This window comes from Rousettus aegyptiacus, unplaced genomic scaffold, assembly GCF_014176215.1.
Source record: "Rousettus aegyptiacus isolate mRouAeg1 unplaced genomic scaffold, mRouAeg1.p scaffold_m13_p_1, whole genome shotgun sequence".
In the NCBI taxonomy this organism is placed as follows: Eukaryota; Metazoa; Chordata; class Mammalia; order Chiroptera; family Pteropodidae; genus Rousettus; species Rousettus aegyptiacus.
The window spans coordinates 46,190,006-46,210,543 of NW_023416284.1; the positions used below are offsets into that span (position 1 = coordinate 46,190,006).

A 20,538-nucleotide genomic window follows, 5' to 3' on the forward strand; every position below is an offset into this window, starting at 1 on the left:
GGAAACCTAAGTCTAGGTGGGGAGTTCTCAAGTTGACATCAGTCGTCAGAGAAACCTCGGTCCAGAGTTCGAGAGCTGAGCACAGCAAGCAGGGAGAGGTTGATCTCTGCCCTGTTTTGTCACCTGCTGGGTGTGCAAATTCCTGAGCCCCCTGATATTTATTATAACCAGAAGGAAGTCAGAGAACTGTGGGTGAATGGGACTCACTGGGATTACCACCCAGGCAGCATGCCAAGGGCATTTATTTGCTTTCTGGATTTAGACAGTTAATGGCTGAAGCATGTCACTCATTAAATATTTACGTCAAAGAAGAAAGCAAAGCATGTGCTGAAAAATTCTGCTTAATTCAAGAGAGAAATATTCCTGAAAAGTTGAGACTCCTGGAATTTTGTAAAATCAAATCATACTGTAAATGCAACAGGTAAGTTTGCTATCTAAAAAAATTCTGCAGAGAATTCTTGTTAGGAATTGTTATCTCCTGCTACTTCTGTTTTGGGAATCTGAGTATGCCTGAAGAAGGCTGCATTTAACCAGATTAAATGTGAAAGAATTTTAGGTTTCTGTGCCTGTGGGCTTTTTCCACAAGGTGTAGCCTCTCCATAAAACAGCAGAAGGCCAAGGTCCTAAGTACAAATCTGGGCCTTTATCCTCGGAACCGCTTAGCAGTTTGAGCCAGTAAACATGGCTGATCCTACCTGGTGTGCAGATTCCCTGCCAGGATTGCAGCCAGAAAGAGGAAGTTAATTCAGAGAGCAGGCTTTCTAAAGGATCAACTTAAAAGAGAAAGTGTGTAAGAAGCGCCAGCTGGCACCAAGAGGGACACACACAAATTCCCTTTCTTAGTTTGTTGAAGCGTTAGCAACGAATTTCCCCATTTTTTACCCCCTAAACTAGAAATCTTTTTACTCAAGAAGCAGCTCTAATAGGTAAGTTTCAAAGGCTCCTGCAGCCATAGGCCTTTGCATCCTGTCCCCAAGGGGCGGTCCCACAGCTGGTCAATAAATAAGCCCCTTTGCACATTCCCAGGAGTCAGCCCTGCATTACCTTCATCGGGTGGACTGCAAAAGAGGTGCTGGGAATCTGGCATGCATCAGGCAATACTGAGCATGTTGTTGGTGTTTGACTAGCAGCAAACAATGTCAACAACACCCCAAGTGCTAGTCTTTACCTGTCCCTTAGGTAATGATGAACAGAAGAGAAACAAAAAGCCTGTCGCAGGGAACATGTACCATTGAATGTGCATTTCCTAGCAGATACAGTGAATTTTACTTTTTTCATTAAAAAAGAACACTTGGTTCATGCACTCGGCTCGCACACACTGCAGAGTGTGATTTTATTCCTTCATTCTACTGGCATGTGCCAGACTCAGCCAGTTCATGGCATTTATTGTGGCTGAAGGGGCTTTGGGAGGCAGAGATGCTACTGGCCTCACTGTGCCTTTCTGTGAGTTAGAAAAGGCCACCCCTCCTAGTGGACCTAACCTTGCAGACTTGGCATCAGCGATTTCCTCTGGCAGCAGCAAGTCTAACCCAGGGCACATGGTTTTTTGAGCAGATTTGAGCCCCCACTTGTTTCCTTGGCCAGCACTCTTAGGCAGTGAATACGACCTAATCAAGAGTTCAAGGTACCCTTGTCAAGAAATCATAATCCAATCTTTCTTCTTCTTGGCCAGGCATTCGACCCCACCTGACAACTTGTCTGAGCAACCAATCATGACCGTTAGTGAAGCCCTGTGGTGTGCCAGTCACAATTTAATAACTCAAAAGGGTTTCGGGTAGTTTAGGTACAGGACAGGTACCAAGCCTGCCGGTTTCAACACTTTTCCAATTTGCCGGATATCCTGGCTGAATAAACTGGTGTGATGGTTTTTTAGAAATAAAGTCCTCACTAAGCCTCAAAGCCCAAGCAGCTTTTGGATTTGGATTCCTCTTTCCATCCTTAGATTTACCTAGCTCATGCTGAGAGCTAAACTGTGTTGGTTGCTCCTCTGCAGTAATTTCTCCCTGAAAAGTAGGCTATATTTAAGGTCACTGCAAGCTTGGGGTCTTAGTTAAAGGGACCCAGTGGGGGCTGAGGGTTTAATATCCAGTGCTCACGGACATCTTGGCTGGGAGCATCTGCAGCAAAATAAAAACCCTGATTATTCTACATCGGCAGAGGTAGGATTCCACTCCCAATGGGCTCATGCTGGTTTGCAACCACCATTTGAAATAAAGGCAACTCTCCACGCATAGAATGCAAGTGCAGAGACGACAAGTGATCCAGAGCTCACTCCACATTTGTGATGACACCAACCCAAATTAAACCAAAACTTGCACTTCTCATCTCGGTCAACCAAATGGGATCCTATGTCAGTGATGTGACATTGACTGCAAGGGGAATGGTGGTCTGTTCCTTAAGAAAACACACAGGATATAAAGCCCCTTGTACATCTAGCCCCAAAGTCACCTGCTTGCAACCAAGAACTTGTGAAAAATTACAAGATTCTTAGCAACTAATTCACTGAGGCAAACCTAAAAAAAAATTATTCTCTTAGCTATTAATTCTCCAGCAGAGTTAAAAGTATCAAAAGTCTTAAGAGTCTACAACACCCTGGTTTTTATTATACAGTAATCCTCTGAAATGTGGACCCATTAAAAGAAAACAAAAATGTTCCTTGTCAGAGGATGGCAACCAGACACTCACAGCTAAGCACTTTTACAATGCCCAATAAAACCTGACATGATAAACCAAACATTTAAGTGACACTAGAAATCATTTTCAAGAGACACGGTAATAAACAGAATAATCCAGCTAGAAGTAACCTTCAAGTGAAATCACCTCTGCTTTCTGCCCTGGATCCAAGCCTCCTGCTCACTACTCTCCATTCGTTCTCAAGAGAGGAAAAGTGGGGAGGGCAGAAGATGTTGGTATGAGCTGGTTTTAGAACAGAACTTAGCAGGCCAGTTTCTTTATCTGTACTCTCAAGGTTCTCTTTGGGAGTCCAGGGATGGAAGGGTCGACTTCACAGATCACTTCAGGGCTGCTGGGTCTCTGTGCAATTTTGGGAGCTTCAACTTCTTTGGCTAAAGAAGAGTGAATTCGATGACAGGCGTTGATAATTCTCCCTCAGGTGGGTCATCTTACCCATTAAAGGAGCCCTCTCTTCATGCTTCTTGTTTTGATTTATAGCTTCTAAATGGACTTCTTCCAGAAAATCCCTTTCCCCCAATTTTTAGCTGGATGCACCTCCACTGCAGCTCTTAGCAGAGTACTTAGTGCAAGGAATGAGGAATCAGAACAACTCTGGGGAAAATTCTGGCCTGACCACTTTGGGAACCTCAGCTTCCCCATCTGGACTGTTCTGAGGACTGAGCAAGAGCGTGTTTATAAAAGGCTTTGACACAGGATGTAGAACTACTCAATCAATGGAGCCACACAATTCTGCTGTATTTTATCTATCGAACTTGTCTGTTGAACTAAGTACACTTAAGTCTTTCTCATGACTGTTCTGCAGGCATCTGATGCACTGATGGTGCTGGATGCACACAGCTTGCCAATGCAGGGCCTCAATCTGGAAAGGGACTTCTATAAATTCAAGGTTGATGGACTTGGTCTGTATGAAGACCCTAATTTCAAACACCTCTTACAAAGATCAACCTGAGAACTTCTGAAAGAGACTTTTACTGCTAAACAATATCACTACCGAGGTTCAGACATTTAACTTAAGAAACTTCAACTGTTACACAGGCTGGCGTTTTTTCTAAAACAATAAAATCCTATGTGTAGCTAGTAAACCAGAGTTTTTACTGAATAATTGTTACAGAAATGGATTGTTTTTTATTATATTCACATGCTCAGTGAAAAAAAATTGGGGTGTGGAGGAGAGAGAAAAGCATCATAATCCCATCATCCATTTTTTCTGTAGTTGCCTCTAGACTTTCTTTCTAGGCATTAACTTTTTTAAACCTAGCTATAATTGTAATAATGTGCTGTAACTGCTAATTGCCCTTCCCCTACTTAACCTATTGTAACATGGACTTCACGATTGCTGATTTTTTAAAGTTTCTAATAAAGAAAGTAAGATTGGGATCTAGGAGAATTAATTTGTTGAACAAAGTAACATTGCAATCCATTCCACATTTAAAAGATACAATGACAATTGACTAATTATATTCTCTTACTTCATAAGCACTGTTTGGCAGGATTTCTTAAATTACTTGTTTTAGTTTTTTTTGGGGGGGGGAACATTAAAATTTCATATAGTTGTTTTCTTGCTACAAAAATAATACATGCTCATTATATAACATTTAGGAAAATTTCAGTAAGTAATAATTTAACATTAATAGTCATTGAACATAGCTATGTTCCAGGCACTGTTCTAAATGCTTTAGATTAACTCATTTATTCCTCTCAATACATAAGTGAAGCACATAAATATCAAGTACTTGCCACACTCTACACACCTAGAAGCATGAGCCACGAATCCATCACTATGCTATGATGCTCTAGGAGTGAAAAGATCAGTAATTTATTCAATCACGTCCTCCATTACTTCAGAGTATAATGTCATAGGCAAAAACAATTCATAACAACACTGTACCCTTTACAGTTATTTTAAAATATTATAAAGCACCCTCTTGGCATCTCTGTGGAACAATTAGTAAAATGAGAAATCATCTATGGCATGAGCTATGATTCTAATCAGTCTCATCCTATGCACCCGATGTGCATTAAAGAAAAACAGATGCTTAACAGGGTTTGTTTTTAAAGATGGAAACTTTTAAAATTTTGCAAATGATTCAATGATATAATGAGTAGATTTCCTGAATTAACTGAACATTCATTCCCATAAAATTTTGTAATCAATCATAAATCTTTTACAAAACATTTATGAAACACTCCCAATCAATCCTAAACAGTGCTTACAGCTTATCTGTTGGCATTGGACATCAGTACATGAAAAAATACATACTGAATATCCTTGGGTCATATGTTTTCATACTTTAATCAAAAATGACACTTGGTTAAAAACAAATACTTCTGTTCTGGTTTAATTACCTACCCAGGGCTAACAAACATGACTATTTGAAATATAAATTCTCTTTAAATTTAAATCTAATTAATGAAATGTTTCTGACTGCCTGGTTTTAAAAAAAATGTTATAGAACATTCGGTGTCCTGACTATAACTTCAACATGAAAAGTATACTTAAACTGTTAATTCATTTTTCATATAATTATTCATTTACACTGTGGTAGAAACATGACACACATGTACACAAATATTTTACATATATATATATATCTAGCTCTATCTATAAAATTAGGTGCCTTCTTTGGAATTTAAAATTGCATTATCTAGTGTTTCCAGAACATTCAAGCTGCCATCCCTAATTTATCCAATACCTTCCTGCTAGAATAAGCTAGATAAGTAAAATACCCAATAATTTTGAACATTAACTGTGAGTCAGGTACAGTCAAAATGTTTTCGAAAGATTGTTTCATATATTTTTATAAAAACCTAATAGAAGAGACCACTCTCATCCCCATTTTACAAATCAGACTGAAAAAGATTAAAAAACTAATATTCCCATCCAGATCTAACACCAAAACCCATACCACAAACCACTGTTAAACTGCTTTCATTCCAAATGAGGCCTCAGAAAAATTTTATTTGAATTCCACAATTTATCTCCTTAGATTAGGCTTAAGCTGACATATAAAACTTAAAAAACAAAAAATGTACACCCAATGCAAATCCAACACAATAAGTAATTCTCAATTTGAATTTTTTCTTCTCTCAGAGGTTTTCAAATAAAACAAAACTAATCTGGTGTTAGCTAACCATTTCCTCAAGTGTTTTCACTATGAAGTTCTTTACTGTCACAACTTGACAAACCACCCATGTCCTTCAAAAAGTGACAACACAAGCCCGACACCGCAAATCTCATTGTTAGAGGGCTAGTTTTTTTAAATGAGACTAGAGCTTGCTATGCAGAACATTTTTATAATATTAATATTTTCAGTCTCTTGTGAAACACAGATTCACATTTTTATGTATTCCTATACAAATCTAAATGATGTTCGGATTCAACACCTTGTGAATTATCTGCTTTAAACAGAGTAAAAACACAACTGCATTTTTATAAGGTCTAAAGGTGCAGTGATTAGACTGTTCAGCATTTTTTTGGACTTAAACCAGGGTTTTATGGGGCTAGTTAACTGTTACGAACTCAAAGGGACTAAACATTTGATCCAAAGTCCTTTTACCACCGAAGTCTCTATAAAACATTGGATTACTTTTAAAAATTACATGGTGTGTGAATCCTATGTTTGTTTATTGGAAACGGGGCTTGCTAATATAATTTGGTTAAAAAAAAAATGAAAGAAAGAAAAAAAGAAAACAGCTTACTTGAATGTGATTGTTTTGGCAATAGTCAAACCCAACCCCGTCTCTCTAGCACTGCCTGCCTTCCTGGTTCTCCTAGGTGAGGGCCGCCATCCTGTAATAATTTACACCGAGAGCTGAAAAGCACCAGCAATGGTGCAGTATGGTGACTAAAGCTTTTTTTTTTTTTTTTTTTAAGGTGGGGGGGGGGCGAACTCCGCTTTCAAAGTAAAGAACACAGATACAGACCCTGCCTCTGACAACATCCGAAAGATTCATTATAGACAATCTATTCAGACGAAGCTACAACAGCCCCAGGAAATACAGCGTCCAAAAAGGCAGCGGGGGGGGGGGGGGGGAGGGGGCGGGGGGGAGGAGAAGGGGCTGGAAATAACTGATAGGAAGGAAGCTAATCATGTGAAGTTTCTCTAACTCCAAGTCTAACAAATTCCCGATTTGTTTCCAGTTGAAGCAGCCATTAAACGTGCCTTGACACGTGGGCGCAGGGGACCTCCCTTCTGTGGTTTTTGGTCATTTCCTTCTCTGTGCACTTGTTTGTATACATACAACCACGCCTGGACAGGGGTGATCATAAGATGACAACCTTCGTCAATTTCTTCATTTAGATTTCCAGTTGCCCAAAGTTTCACTCCACCGCAGTGATTTAACCAGAATCACCAGTTCCTTTTCGAAAGTTATGAATGGTTTAAGTTTACAAGACACGATCATAAGAAGAGGGGCAAGTAAGTCAGTGTGGGGGGACTTTAGTGACAACGTTTGAAATTGTGCTTAATGGATATGCCGTAGTTATATTAAAAAAAAAAAGTCACACTTTTCCGCGAAATAAGTGTCCCTGCAATACTTTCTAAAAACCACGCAACACTCAAGTCTGAGTCTTGCCCTCCCCATATATCAATCATCTGCAAATACAGTCTCCGAATCACTCCCCGTTCGGAGGTCCTTCGCGGGATATGTGCCCTGGGTCATCCTCTCCGTGACATGCTATTTCTCCGCTCGACCCCAGCGCCCAGTGGGTTTCGGGGCTGTGCACCCGCGGGCTAGTCCCAAGAAAGAGCGGAAGAAAGTAGGGAAGAGGGGCGTGGCGCCCGAGAAGCCCCCAGAGGCCCTCCCTCCTGGAAAATCTGGCACCACCTCAAAGACGGGGCTGGGGACACGGGACCTTCCCAGCACTAACCGGGCGCGGGACACACGACCACGAGCCCGCGAAGACGCCGCGACGTCTCTCCCCCGTCCTCCGCCCCAATCCTAGGGGCCGCGTCTCCAGCCCCAGCCCCAGCCCCGCGGGGCCCCTGGCTTCCCGCGCCCTCCAGCCGCCGCCTGTCGGGGCGAGCGCGCCGTCTGTCTCGGGTCTCGGCGTCCCTTGCCCTCCCTCTCCCGTCCCCTTCTCTGGAGCCCGGAGCCTCGACCAGTCCCCGCCCTCCGGGACACTCTTCCCTTCTTCCTTCCTTCCTCCGTTCCCTCCCTCCATCTCGCTTCCCAGCACCGGGAACTCAGAGGCGGCCCCCAAACTGGCCAGCCGACGCCGGGCGCTGCGCCCCTGTCCTTGCGGGATCCCGACTCACCACCTGCGCCTGCCCCTCGCTGCTCACTCGCCCGCCCGTGCGCTGCCCCGCCGCCGCCGGGGACTCGGTCTCTAAGGGCTCCTGGAGACGGCTCCGACCTCTCCTCCTCCACCTCCTACTCCTCCGGCTGCTCCCGCGCCGGCTCCGCCTCGCTGGAGGTAGGCGGGGCGCACAGCCCGACGGGCGGGGCGGTGGCAGTGGCGGCCCGGACTCCTTCCTAAGGCCCTGGCCCTCCCTCTGGCCCAGACGTCCTGGCTGTTCCAGGGTTTGGTTGTCGAACCTGTGTCGCGCGCGTCCAGACAGGCAGAGAGGGGAGGTCAGGAGCTGTGAAGCTCCGCAAACGCCTGGCCGCCTTGACCATCCCCATTTTTCTTTCCCCCGAATTCAAGGAGGCCCTGGAGTTCGACTCTCGGGTACCCCACTTCACGACCCTCCAGGGGGCTGCTATGACTCCTCGGAAGTTTCTTCGCGTGCAAACGCCTCGACAACCCTTATGCCAACAGTCCCCTGGACCGCGAATAAGCGCGCTGCCAACCCCCTTACACCAAAGTTAGGCTCTGCTCCAGGAATTTCTTAAGAAAACAGTCACAGTAAAATTTAAAGGGCCCTGGGGCCACGGAGAGGTTTTGTTTCCCAGAAAGTGGAGATATAACTGCGGATTGTTGAATTTGAAGTACATTCGCCCATTATGAGCTTCCCCTCCATCTCTCCCCCATGAAATTTGTGTTTCCGAACGCCCAGTACCTAGCAGAGTTCAGTGTAATGAATTAATTGGATTTGGTTGGTCTTTTCTGGATGGATTCAGGGCCGAGTAGTTTGAAGAGCCACTTCTGTTTCCACAGACTTCAAACTATTTATACATACGACATTCAAGGAATACTTGTTGAGCACCTGCTATGTGCCACACTTCGCACCAAAGGTGATGAGAAAGGAACCAAGATGGATCAGGGCGCAGACCTCTCAAAAAGCCCAGAAAGAATCCAGAAAGAGTCAAAAAGATGGATGTTCGTTCAGAAGTCTTACCACTTAGCTGACATATTCCCAAATATCTGCTTTCTTGTTTTACAAGGTGGAGATAAAAGAGAAGGTGAGGCCAAAGTAGGTCACTTAGAACCAGTGTGGGCAGAGTCCATACTTGAATGCTAAGAGCACTGATGAGGGAAGGATATTAGTGTGTCGAGCTTCATCAACTGAGAAGTGAGAGAAGCTAAGAGCCAAGGACTACAGTAAGGATATATCGTCACTCTTACTTTCTTCCTGACCCTTATTCAAGTAGCACTCTGGGTGAAATCATTTGACCAGGCTGCAGAAGGAATGCTGCAGGTAGAGGAAGTCTGTGCTTGGATGCCTTGCCCCAGGAGTGTGGTCATAGTAACGTATGGATGGCAGTACTTGTCGAGTGCAAGCCACAGCCTGCCGGAGGAGCCCTTTATTTCCTGCTCTATACGGTGGTAGGAAATGCTTGACTGATTTACAGACACTGACAGTTCCAAGGATACACCCATATACAGAACAGTGTGATGCCAATAGGGACTGAGACTGTCACACACTGGAGTTTGTATCTTTTGGCCACAGACTATAGAATCAACTCCTACAGGCCTACCAGCAATTTTCATTTCGAGGGCACTTTATAATTTAGTAAATGCTTTAATGTACACAGTCTCATTCATCTCTTGCAAAAACCTAAAAAAAACGGAGGCATCTAAAACTTAAATGGCTTTCCGAAGTTTTTCTAATTCAGTGCTATTCAAAGTGTGGTTCATAGAATAATGACAGTCTGAGATCTGTTACCCATCTGTAACGCAATAAGCACAGAAATTAAAGATGAGCACATAGAAACTTTTATAGCAATTTGACTGAGTAATTTTCTGCCTGTTGAATCTAATAACTAAAAATATGGCCTTGTGTTTTGTATGTCTTTTATTTCATTTTTCTCATTATTCATTTAGTATCTATCGTGCTGTAGAAAAGCATCAGCCTGCAACAGATTGAAAATGAAATGCCACAGATAGTTTGAGAAGCACTGATCTGGTTGTAACAAGGCAAGAATAATAAAAGCTAACACTTCCATGGCAGATGTTACTTTAAATACTTTGTATATATTATTTCTTTTAATCCTCCTAACAGCCCTAGCAGGTAGGCACAGGGAAGTTCAGTCATGTAGTCCGAAAGTGGCAGAGCCAGAATTCAAACTCAAAGCATCTGGCTCCAGACTTTGTGCTTTTACTGATGGCCCTGGATCCAGTGTTCTTTCTACTCTGCCGATGTGTCCAAACTTCAGCCATTCACGTTTCTTCATTATATCACTGTACCTCCTATACACCTTTTCAATTTATATTTTCGATTGACTTACTTTTGTTATTTCTTTTGTTTATTAACCTTGCTATTAGTAATCCCACCCCTGAAATCTTGAGTTTGATAGGCAAGCGTCTATATCTTACCCTAGATTACATTAAAGTACATGCCTAACTCCAGCAAAGCTGTCAGAGGTCTGTCCTATCCGCTCCAACCCTTTTCCAGTTTTGTGCACATTGGCTTCAGGTGTGCTTTCATTCCCACCACGGGCACCTGCATCTCCTTATCAGAGCACCACTCTCAGCTGCAAGATTTGCTTTGCTTGCGCATGGGGCAGCTGAAAGTGCCTAGGAATTAATGTGCTTGTGCCCCGGCCCAGCCTTTAAACAGTGACTGAAGAGTATGGCGATATAAATATTCCAGTTCCTTTGCCCCCAGTTGGGACAACTTCAGGGTGGATCTCTTCTATCTATAGAGCCCCTACGAGATTGGGTCAAATTCTCTCCCTTCCCCTATGGAACTTTTTGATATCACCTTGTTCTTAAAATTATTATATAGAGAGAGGTAATATTGATTAACAACATATAAGTTTCAGGTGTACAACATTATAATTCAATGACTGTGTATACCATAGCATGCTCACCACCAAATGTCTAGTTTCCATCCATAACCATATATTTGATTCTCTTTGTCTATCCTTGCTTGCCTTTCTTGTCTTTCCAGGTCCCACTTTCCACTCTTCTATCAGTGTTTTCTAGGAACATGTCTTAATCAAGACCAACTATGTGATTTGAAGAGCCCGACAAAAGATTTAAGTTTATAAATTATTAAGAATTTCAAGAGAGGTAAATCAAGTATGGGGCCCTGTGCAGCTTGCACAGGTGTGTGTGCGACTCTACAGCTTGCATATCACTGAGGCTGCCCTGGATGCTAATGAGTTATATTCACTTGAGTCTTCTATATCTGAAAGGTAGTGAGACCATCAGGACTGAGCAGAGGGAGAAGCTGCCACTCAACATGGTTGCAGCTGGGCCTGTAGCCCAGGGGGGACTATAAAGTTGGGTGGCTCTTCAGAGTTGAACTAATTTGAGTTCAGGGGACTGGGCTTTTGTATCTCCATATCCTGCATTCCTGGGCGGAGATACAGCCATAGGCAAAGCAGTTCCACTGATGAACACAGCTGTGAGTGGTCAGGAACCAATTCTCAGCAGCCCAGGAATATATGTATCAACTCTGAACAGGGGAGAATCTCCTCAGTATAAACTTTAGATGGGTTATCTCTGAGAGCTCACTTGAGCTTACAGTCAGCCATAACCAGAACACTCGACCCAGCCCAGGTGGGCCTGACCACTTAGTCTTTCATGTAGCAACTGGGCAATTCTTGGCTGCGCTTTACCGCCCTCATATTATGAGCCTATTTAATTTTCTATTGTTTTCTTTCCTGAGACATCTTTTAATTTTCCTTCCTTTTTTTGTGTGTTTCTTACCCTGCCCCTCAACTGGCACTCAAGAAAACAAACAAACAAATAAAATAGTACCCTGTGAAAGAGTGACGGTATAATAAAGTAAAATAGTATGCATCATGAGATGAAGCCTTTGGCATAAAGTCCTGACTTTGCCACTAAAAAGCTCTGTGAATTTGGGGCAGTCACTTAGCTTTACCAGGCCTTTGCTTGTCTTTAAAATAAAGAGGTTGTAAGAGAATGATCTCTAAGTCTGAATTCTATGGAAATTACAGTTTTTAAAAAGATGTTTTTTTCCTGCTGTATAATCCCTTATGATGCATACAAGAGAAATGGTTTTATAATTCAGGACAATTGATTTTTAAAATTAGTTGCAGTTCATATGTGAACCTCTACACCTTGAACTTCTATTCAACATTCAATAAGAATACCCTAATTAAAGCATCAGTAAGAAAGAGATGTATGAAATAACATGAAAAACAGGACAAATCAGTCAAACTGTCAGTGACCAGGTCGCCACAGATTTCAGAGCAATTCTTCTGGAATATCAGCTTTGCTTCTTAAGGATTTGTTGATCCTGTTGCACATGGCCACCCATACTCTTTGTCTGAACCTGCCCTAGAAGTTATGGAGAGCTATCTTCTTTTAAATAGGTTACCTGGGTAAGTGTTTTACAAACTGGTTTTTCTGCTCAGTCAGAGGCTGCCATATTCCCATGTAAAAGTTAAGTCAGGGAGAAGCATCCACATCTTGGAAATTCCCAAGTAACTTGTTGAAACATGTATCACCGCAGGCAGGAGCTATGACCAAGACTGTCGCTGCAGATCAGTAGGCAATTTGATCCAGTTTCCATCCTCAAATAGGTGAGAGCCTTCAGAGCCCTAGGTGGGAGTGGCCCAAAATTGAGTCACTAACTCAAGTTAGTTAATTACTAACTTAATGTGAACTTTCTAAGGCCCTCTAATTCTAGAGGGCTGATGTCCCCAGACACTGTTATCTAAAGATCAAATATATGGGCTCTAGAATTAGTGAATTTCCCATCATTGGAGGGGTTCAACCAGTGGTCAGCTAGGAAGTGGAGAGGTAGAGGGGAAGCAACCCAAATGTCTACAAGAGTAAATACAGTACCTCCATATAAAGCACCCTGTGAAAAGATGTAGATCTAAATATATTCACATGACAAGATGCCCTGAATATATTTTTGAACATAGAAAGCAGGTTATAGAAGAACATGTATAGAATTTCCCACTCATCTACAAAAAAAGCATAGGCACACACACAGACACCAATGTCTGTATGTCTGCAATGCTTTTGGAAAATGTTAACAGTGATTTTCTCAGGATGTTGGAAATTTGGGTAACCTATGCTTTTTTTATACTCATGAAATTTTTTTTTACAGCAAATGAATAACTTTATTATGAATAATATGGGTTTTTTCACATTAAAAATATCTCCTTTTTTTCATATTATAAAATGGAAAAGGCATTGTTGAGACCAGGGGTTGGCAAACTACAGCCAGAAGGTCAGACCACCAACCATGTTTTTGAAATAAAGTTTTATTGGAACACAACCACTTCCATTCATTTATCTATTGTGTCTGGCTGTTTTTGCTTTACAATGATTGAGTCAAATAGCTGTGATGGAGACCTTATGGCCTGCAAAGCCTAAAATATGTATCTGCCTCGTTAAAAAATGCAGCAACCCTGATATGGACAATTAGACTAAAAAACTTTTTCACTATGGCAAATTGCAACCAAGATATTACTAATTCTTCAGATTTCAATGTATCTGGATTTTCTATTTAAAAAAATATATGGTCTGCATATTTGAAAGTACCTCCCATTTCTGAGTAGTGATTATAACAATGGAGCAAAGTGACAATACCAGTATTTGGACAGTTAATGTCTATGTATTCTCCTTCCTCCTGCCCCTCTTTCTCTTATTCTTTTTCTCCTACTTCCCTTTTTCTCTGCCTAATCCTCCTCCCCCTCCTTCTTTTTCTGCTCTACTTCTTCCTTCTCATCTTCCCAATGATATAAGGTCACCAGAATATTCTTTGTTTTGCCCTCAAATGCTATTCTGCTTGAGAGAGGGCCAGGTGGAAGACAAGTTCCTCTCTACTTCAGACTTGGGTCTCTCCAAGATAGAATGATGGGGAAGTCCCAGACGAAGTAAATCATCCCTGGACAGTAGAGGTAAGGTCCCAAAGCCAGAGGAGCTGTGGAGGAAAAGAGGGTGTCAGACTTTAGGTGGAAAGCCTGGAAACTAGAGGCAAATTCTGTCTTCCTTCATTCCTCCATCTCACTTTCCTCCAGTTTTCCTTGACGCTTCCCCTCCTTTACAATCCATCTGGCTTTCAGGCACACAGAGGAGGTTTGGGATTTTTCTCCTTCACTGTCAGTGGTACCCAGCACCAATGCTCTCACAGAAACTACACAGACAAGGTTAACTAATGCCAGTCCACATAATGCCAGGCCCTTGCTCATTTCCAGAACTTGGCCAGAAGAGCTGGATGTTGGCCCTGATGTGGAATTCACTCAGATGTTAAGTAATTAAATGGTTCAACATAAACATTCTCTTTGTCAACCGCTCACTTCGGATCTTCCCTGAAGAAAATATAAGGTCCCAATAACGTCATAAACAAAAGCAGACTGGTAGATGATAATTAGATTATTGGTCCATCTATTGCCTATTCTATAGACACAGTCAACTATGTGGACCTGTGAGTTAAGTTGTGATGGGAATTGAAAGTGTTTTCTCTGGCACTCTGATAACAGACTTATTAATTTCATTTAGCTCTATAGTCTGGTGAGAATGGAAAATACCAAGCCTACAACCTCTGTAACTTTAATTTACACTGCAAAGTTCTCAAAATATCTAAAGTGTTTTTTCAGAGTGCAAGGGAATCTCAGAAAATATGATTAAAATGCTTTTTTTTTTTTTTAGTATTTCAATATTACCCTAGAATTATTGAGATAATAGAGTAATACCAACAATAACCTAAATCCTGGCATTGTTGTTGGCATTACTCCATCATCTTAGTATTTTTAAAAATAAAAATACAAACTATTTCTATCTTGAGACTACCCTGAGCATTATATACTATGTTAAAATTTTAAATGTAAAATAGGTGCATTATTTTAAAGAGCATTCTGCCCACATTCCTCTCCTGTTTAAACTCTTTCCAGGTATCTTACCAGGGTTGTTACTAGGAAGGTTGAGCATCTTTTCTTATACTAGTCATGTGTGGTCCCAGTACCAATTTGGGCATAGATCTACGTCTAGCAGTCTCTAATGGATTGTGCTGGATATTTCTGTTTCCTCATAAATAGCCCTGAGCTTTGTTCTGAAATATAGTTAACTTACTTGGAAACAGATTTGTTCTCTTAGATCTTGCTTTTAAGATTTATTCAGCAGAATTGGAGCAGTGATCACTCTAGGGCTAATTTTGTGCTCTTCCCCACCCCCACCCCCACCCCCGCCGCCACCGCCCCTCTCCCTGCCCATTGAAGCAAGACCTGTATGTCCACTCAACACTCCATAAATCTTGAGGTTTTCCAGTCTAGTGAGAAGAGGCATCATTCTAGGCCCCGTGTGAACATCAGGCACTGTTACCCTCTAATCCTGACAGATGCTTCTTTAACTAGCCTTGGGTAGCTGCTTCACCTGCCTGAGCTCATCATTACTCATCATAGTTATCATAGGCATTATCATGATTAAGGGGGAGCTTCCGCTAGGCTTTGATTTCCCTTTCTGTTCAGCTCTTTTCTCTTTGGTTCTCTGTCCTGTGGATCCCAGGTGCCTTGGTTTCCCTGAACTCTTATCCCCATCTCCTCAACACAAGGAGCTGATGAGGCTCTTCCTGAATCCCCCCCATTCTCTGCTGTAGCCTGAAAACTCCCTCAGGGCAGTAATCTGGGAGGCTGGTAGGACTTCCTTCATTTGTTTTCCATCTCTCAGGGATCACTATCCTTTTGTCAACTGATGTACGGTGTTTTGCGAAATGTCATTTTATATATTTTGTCTGTTTTTAGGTTATTTCAGATAAGAGGGAAAAAACCCCCAATAGCTCCTTTACTCCTTCTTGACTGTAAGCAGCGGTCTCCCCTATTACTCTAAATCATATATTTTTCTTTTCCGCTTATCATTGCTTTGTGTTATTTCGTACATTCGTTATTATTTTTAAATTGTCTGTTTTCTTCAGGCAGTAAGCCCCATGAGGGCACTTACTATGTCTGTTTCATTTATTGTTGTATCTTCAGCTCTTATAACGTTGCCTGACAAATAGTAGTTCTCATTAGATATTAAATGAATGAAGGAATGAGTGAATAAGTGAATGAATAAAATCTAGACCAGGGCCAGAATATGGGAGACTTTGAATGCCAAATCAGGAAAGTAAACAAATTTTGCTAAGAGCCCGAGGCTCCTGTTCTGAGCCTAGAAGGACATAGATCAAATTCTATTCATTTGCAATTTAAAGACTGTAGGGTACAATGCTAGAAACTTCACTCAAGCTACACTGCCTGTAAATCTGCCAAAGTTCTTGGTGGATTAGGTCATATTTTTGGAATCTGCTTGGAATTTAGAGACCTGGCAGTAATAATGAATCTTGCCTTTGACCCTGCCTCTTAATCTGATTGGCAATAAGCCCTTTGCAAATATTAATTATGTCTCACAATGGGGTTGCCACTCTGACCTCTTTTCTTAGCCTGGTAATACTGGGACCAGTGTTTAGCACTCCTGTCCCATTAAAGCAAGCTTACTCCTCCTTCCTAAAAGAGAAAGGTTAAGGTATTATCTTTCCCAATGCTCTTAAATTAATTAGTGTCATAATGATGAACTTGACAATTGAGTAATTTTCATAAAAACCTCGTGATAATTGCAAAAGGCTCTCCACTCGTCTTTCTGACTTTAGTTTCCAAGATAGTTCACTGAGGTACAGTATAAAAATATTAGAAATCATAGCTACATTTATTTTGTATCTTTTCCTTTTGTTAGTATTGTAGTTCAGATATATAAATAAAAACACCTATACTAGGGCTGCATGCTCTAAGTCTTTCCCGAGGAAATTCACAATAAAAAATGTTTAGCAATCACAGATCTAGTCTCTCTCCCAACTCCCCCTAAATAAGACCGGATTGCTCTTCCTAGAAGTCGCTCTTCTACTTGTGCCCCTTTCCTTTGCCAAAACAAACAACAAAACAAAACCCCAAATCTCTAAGTTCTCAGAATAAGAAAATAGCTTTTACGAGTAAGCTGAAGTTGAAAAGAAGGGAGTTTTTCTATGCAGACACAATATTCAGTCCACAACTCTTAATATGCCCCACATTTGTATAACACATTGTACTTTCACAATGCACTGAATTCTGCCTACGAGCTTTCTGGATTCATAGGAACACGGGTCTGCTCTCATCCAAGATTTGTATATATTTAGTTCTACTCTGTGAAGCCTGTTAGCCCCACTTAGAAACTAAATTTTGGATCCAGAACAATATTTTAAGGCCAACAATATTTCCTTAGGCTCCATCAGTACATGTTAACAGACAGAATTACTGAAGAGATGATGAAAATAAAGAACTTTACAAGTGCTAAGTTATTTCTTGTAAGGGCAGTTTATAGAAATAGAAATTGAGTGAAAACCAAATTACAACACACTCTGTGTGTGTGTGTGTGTGCGTGCGCGTGCATGCACAGGTGTGTGTATGTGTGTGGACAAGAGGCACCAAGGCACCAGACATGTGAGTGAAGAAGCTATTGTAGAAGAGGAACTCCTGGCCATGACCAGATGCCATCTGCACCAGGTGAATTAGAAATGAACTGTCCACTTAGGATGCTTCCTTATCTTGGCTATTATAAATAATGCTACAATGAACAGGGGGTTGGGGTACTGGGTAAAAAGGGTGAAGGGATTAAGAAGTACAAATTGGCAGTTACAAAATAGTCATGGGATGTAAAGTACAGCATAGGGAACATAGTCAATAATACTGTAATAACTGTAATAACTGCCAGGCAGGTACTAGACTTAAGGGGGGATCACTTTGTAAGTTATATAAATGTCGACCACTATGCTGTATACCTGAAACTAGTATAACATTGTATGTCAACTGTAATTGCAAAAAAATTTTTTCAGTTTAAAACAGGTTTTTTGTTTTGTTTTTAATATTTTATTTATTTTTTATTTTTCAATTATAGTTGAATTATGAATAACACAGAGACACCTGTTTAACTCAGGTGAAGAGGCTTCAGCTAATCATATTTCTTAGTTTTTAACTTACCCTCATTATTAATCTGTACAAAGACCTTCTCTTGTTTGATTGTATTTTCATTTATACCTTTTTACCCTATTCCTACTCCCTCCATAGACAAATATTATAGTTCTAATGTGTATCTTTTTGTTTGTGTCTTTATAAAATATATATTGTTATTTTAGTGTTATATTAAGGATATTATATACTCCTTATTTGTGAAAAATATGAATTTTTCAAATTAATATTATGGCGGTCCATATTTTTATCCGAAATTGCATCACCTGATATATTTTTTCCTCTAAGAGATATACGTTCTAATGATGTCTTGTTACTGACAATTATTTGTGTCTTCTTAGCATTAAAAAAAATAATAACCTCTTTTATTCTCTGAATGCATGTTTTCTCACTCCCTCCCCTGCATACACACTTTATTTTTTTAATAGTAAATGTCAGACTACATGAATGCCATATCTTTTCATCCCTTTAAGAGTATTATTTATGTATTTTTAGAGAGATATTTTTCTGTTATTTTCATTTTCCCCATTGTTTCCTTTGAGTTTCTTTGCTTTCTACTTTTAAAACAAATTCTGTTTCCTTATTTTTAATCTGTGTCTTTTGTGTTTGCAGCTTTCCTCAAATGTCTGCTGATCCTTGGCTGATTCTGATTGGAGCCTCTGTGTGTGTGTGTGCAGGGCTTACTGAGTGATGGGAGTAAGTGATGTGGCAGAGATTTGGCTCTTTGTCTGCCTGCCGACTTCTATCGGTTTCTATCGGTCTCTTCTCTGAGGCTAGTCAGATATATCAGAAAAGAAGTCAGATATTCCCCTTGGGGTGGGAAAGGTTTAAGTCTGGCTGTCTGCAGTCTAGCAGCCTGGAAGTCCCATCTTAGTTTTTTTCATTTTGTTTTTTAAATCAAGATTTTTCAGTTAATCTTGGGGTTTTTTGTTCGTTTGTTTATTTGTTTGTTTGTTTGTTTGTTTGAGTACTCCGTACTCAACTGTGGCTCATGGCCATACTCTCGGGATGCCTGATCATCTATTCATTCAACAAATATTTATCTAGTATCTTCTTAGCACTTTGTGCCAGGCATAATTCTAGGTGCCTGGGGATCTACCAGCAATCCAAACAGATGAAAATCCTGCCCACACAGAGTTTACGTTCTAAGAGGAAAACATCTTCAGTCTTCTGCCGGAGTGAGGGAGGCAGGTGGCTGGCTGCAAAGGGCGGTGTCAGGAGTTTGAAGGTCTAACTGCTACTTATAAAGACTCTCAACCATTCCTCCTATTTTAGCCCCACCTCACATCCCCATCTTTAAAAGCCCTTGCTACCTCCAATTTCAGAACCTCTCTGGATTAGGGTGAAAGGAACCAGCTTGCCGTAAGTTAGCATTCCCTCGACCTTTTGTGGACATTTGAAATTCAGCTTCCCTTGTTCTGCTAAGTTGGTCGCCTTGCCACTTGTTCACCTACTTTCTGTTTCTGATCTGCTTTAGTTTTCCTTCCCATTTCTCTGTTCTTATGTCTTATACCTTTCTGTTTTTCATTTAATATTATTTTAGTGGGATTTTGGGGGAGAATAGAGATAATTTTGTGTTCAGTCAACTATGTTTATTGATGTACTAGTAATTCTCTATATGGGCACAAAATTGCTTGTTTGATAGGTAAAAAAGGTGCCAACCTAGATGGTGGTGGTTATCAGGCTGTGATTTTCTGATAGTCACATCTCCGTGAAGCTGTATTACTTGAATTTAGAATGAGAGCACATAAAAGATAGATAAAACTTCAATGTTTCTAGACCTCTATTATTATGACTCATTTTCTTTCTCTTTTTTTCTCTTTCTCTTGGACCTTAAAACATGTTCTATTTCGCTGTCTTCTCCCTTGAATCATATTTTTCTTTTAATACTATTATTGACCTTCACATTTTCCTTGCGTTGATATCCACGATGAGAGGATATTTTGGATTACATTCCTAGTCATCACATACATGTATTGTGATACAGTAAAACAGTGGTTTTTTTTTTCAATTGGAAAGAATTAATAGGACAACTAGTAGCTAACATTTATTAAGCACTTACTATATGTAAGAAACTGTCCTAAGATGTTTATATTTATTATCTTATGAAATTTTATTATCTCCCTATGAGGTAGGTATTATTATCAATTCACTTTATGGAAGAGATATCATATCCTATCATCTTATTTTATAAATGCAAGACTAAGAGATATTAACAATTTGCTTAAAGTCTTACAGCAAATAAGTAAAGTTTTAAAATATTCATGAAATAAATCTGATTTATATATTATCAAAGTCACACATATTCCTTGTTAAACATTTGAAGCAGTGTTTTAGTGCCCCAGACCTCCAACGCTTCCTGCTGAGGGAGCTACATATCTAAGGATCAATAGTCAATTGGAAAAAGAACCATATTTATTTGATACAATAGCAGGGATGTCTGGTTAGCTGTGCTGGAGGATTGGGTCTAGAAGCCAACATAGGGTTTCCTGCTTCCTCAAATGGCTGACTTCAGAAGGGTGAGACCTGTGTATCAGGTCCTAATCCACTCACCTAACTCGCTGT

General features: G+C 40.7%; 1 protein-coding gene across 2 annotated transcripts in view; it reads right to left on the bottom strand.

Annotated features, from left to right (window-relative positions):
• Positions 1-8,075, bottom strand: part of GNG12 (G protein subunit gamma 12) — a 106,411-nt gene extending 98,336 nt beyond the window's left edge. Inside the window, exon 1 of one of the 2 annotated variants that reach the window (XM_016164527.2) lies at positions 7,953-8,075. The gene's annotated coding sequence lies outside the window, so the exon portion shown is untranslated. The remainder of the gene's footprint in view (positions 1-7,952) is intronic. The other variant, XM_016164530.2, reaches the window with a different exon arrangement.
• Between the last annotated feature and the right edge of the window lie 12,463 nt (positions 8,076-20,538).